Here is a 3,302-nt window from a genome sequence, read left to right as displayed (position 1 = left end):
CAGCCTGTGATCAGTGCGTGTCTGTTTAAAAACCCCTTTTCTTTGCCTTAATTCCGCCTCCTTTGTACAAAAAGACTGTAGGTGTTCTTTGTGTGTTTGTTACATCATTTACAGTTTTCCATTGAAAGAGTAGAATAGTCATACTGTCATCCTTTGATTTAGATCTGTCGTAAGTGTCGATTTTGATCTTAGGAGAAAGTTTATTTGCTGTTGACAGTCGATTATACTTTTACTTTTTGCCTTTGGTTTGAATTTGTGACTTTCTAGTGTCGAAACGAGTATTTATTTCAAAATCACAAAGTGTCGTAATCTTCTCTACCTTTTGATTTCGAAAAGAAGCTTGTTTGTGTTTGTCACTTGAAAGCAAATTCAGATTTGTACATCAACTTTCTTTTTAGGCATCAATATTAAGAAAGTGAAAACAAATACATGCACATGTGCATTTGCATATTGATAGTCTGCTTGGCTTGATTTAGGAAAAGTGCATTTATAGTGTGCTCTTTGCTCTTTGAGAAAAGATTGTGTCTTTCTTTTCCCCTTGTAGCTAGGATTTTCATTGCTGAAAAGAGATAAAAGTTTGCTTATCATCTTTAGATTGCATTTTAGGAATTACATCTACATCTCGTGGTGATCCCAAAAGGCAAATTTCTAAGAAAGATCAACTTAAAATAAATTGAATGAATCTAACAACGCTTTTGAACTTAACGCACAACATTTAGAGGTCTAGGCTAGAGACGTATTCCGGCGTCGTAAAGCCTGGTAACTGTTGTCCTCACTGATGGTTGGGTGATTCCTCCACTTTGAGACGATAAGTGCCAGTACGGACTTGTGCTCCCACGTACCGTTGAGTATATATTGGGAGACCCCTATAGGCTTAAAACCTTTTATCCATAGGAAGCCGTGTCCGCCGCCCTACTGATCGCAATGCACCGAACACAGCATTCGGGAAGATTGACTGCCGTACCGTAAAAAGTACTATGCAGTTTTGCGATTGGTTTGGTACTCCCTCTACCTAGATCTCCAGAGCAGTCCCTTTCGTTCCTTTTCAGACTCCTTAACGGAAAAGGTCCATCTGAGCACTTGTCACTTCAGGCTCATTAAAAATCGAAGGAGACTAGAGTCATCTTTTGTTTTTTCTCGACTCTTAAAAACTGAAAAAACGAGTTGTGTCAAAGCGTCTAAAATTTATTTTAAACGGAATAATCATCACCTTTCCCTCGTTGATCTTCGAAGTTAGTCTCCGTTCATCTCAAGTTCTTGTAGAATCGCTAGGAAATCTTTTGGATAGATTAGATATGTCTGAACAACCATCAACATCCAGGACTGTGTCATCCGATGCAGCAGTGGCAGAGCCTCCTGCTGCTACTCCAACGATGTTCGATGGTATACCAACTGTCCCGGCAAGTTATCAACAACAAGCCGGAGTCCAATCGGGGACTGTTTCAACGACATGGTCAGTTCCTATTTCTTCATCCAGATTATCATCTGGTATTTCTTATGTTGAAACTCAACAAGTTGATCCAATGTGTCTTCAAAGGCCAATCTACCCTTTAAGTACTGGATTTCCACCATATGGAGGGCAATATGCCTTTTCATTGTTCCCTCCCGGAGAACAACCATATGGGAGTTTACAACAAAGTTCAGGTCAAACTGGAATTACATCCAGCGGTTGGGTACCAGTACTGCCTCAGCAACCAAGGGTTGTCTATCCAATGCAACCAGTCCACCCTGTGTCGAATATTCCCACTATACCTGCTATGGTGACTGCATCGCAAGTACAAGCGTTACCTGTTGTATGTCAACCCCAAGTTTCTCAGGTTGCAATACAACAGCCTCTTGTCTCAACGACTCAATCACAACCTCAGGTTAGTGCCTCCTTATCTGGAGCGACTCAGCCTCAAACAAGTACTATGACTCCTCATCTTGGTCAATCATCCAGTATTGGACAACAGCAAATGATCCAACAACCAGGGCTGGTTCAATCTCAACAACTGCCATTCCAGCAATCATATCAAGGACCTGAGCAACAAGTCTTTGTAAGTAATGGGCAACCACATTTCCAAAGCGGTTATCAACAACCATATTATAGTGGTTATGCCCATCAACCTTGTCAAAGTTGCCAACATCAAATACATTATGCTGGTATGCAAAGACCCATTGCTCAGGCGATTCCATCTTATCCTGGGTATGCTTCGCCTAACCTGAATCAACAGTTGCCCTTTGTAGCAACTCTAGAATTACTAGATCTAAACCGGCTGACGAATGATCCAATTGCTTATGCCCCTTGGTGGCCAGCGATTCCGCATAAACTTCCGTCAGATATTCCTAAATTTAATGGAAATCCGGGTGAAGATCCGTCGAATCATGTGATGACATTTCATCTGTGGTGTTCATCAAACACCCTAAACGATGATTCGATTAGGCTTCGCCTTTTTCAGAGGACGTTAACTGGTCCGGCAGCAAAATGGTATATCGAATTGCCTAGAGCTTCATTCGACAACTTCAGTACCCTAGCCACAACCGTTTTAACCCATTTTTAGTTACCGATAAGGTACGAAATGGGAAACGAACTTCTTACCAACTTCAAACAAACGACGGCCACTCACATATCTGATCATATACATGAATGGCGATGTCGTCGTAGAATGGTGAAAACGTATGTTCCCGATCAGCTTTTAGCTGAATGGTTTATTAAGTCATTACTGCCTTCCATCACGGAAGATGTGGCAAAAGGGGGAGTCGTCACAGAAGAGCAAGTTATCGCTCGTGCGCAATATTTGGACTTGATTTACACTCAGTTTGGCACGCTCTACGATAAAATACCTGACGCCCCTAGACCAAAATTCTCAGTTCCTCCTCCTCGTAAATCAGACAATGACTCTCATGCCATCGATGGCGTGATTGGCGCGACAGACACGAAATCGACAAAGGCTACATCTAAAAAGGCCTGTAAGATTTCTAGTCAAAATGCAAATGAGGAACTTCTTGCCTCGGAAGTAAATGCCGTGTCGACTGACAAGGGCAAACAACTGAAGCAACCAGGGGGCAAGAAGAAAAAGAAAGGGAGAAAAAGGAAGCAGGATGAGTCATCTCCTGAAAAGCCTTCTACAAACCCTTCTGGGCAAAGGAAACCCCCTGCGGGGTGTCATATATGCGATGAGGATCATCGGACGAGAGATTGTCCACATAAAGCTGAAGTTAAGAAACTCTTTAAGAGTTCAAAAACCTCAGCAATATTGACTGATCCATTTCCAAGCCCGGGAACCAAACTGGTTGCTAATCAAAATGCTTCCCGATCCCAA

Source organism: Pinus tabuliformis, chromosome 5_1, assembly GCF_031772625.1.
Source record: "Pinus tabuliformis cultivar Carrire ecotype Pingquan chromosome 5_1, CPIR1, whole genome shotgun sequence".
Lineage (NCBI taxonomy): Eukaryota > Viridiplantae > Streptophyta > Pinopsida > Pinales > Pinaceae > Pinus > Pinus tabuliformis.
Note: the sequence above shows the minus strand (reverse complement) of the source record.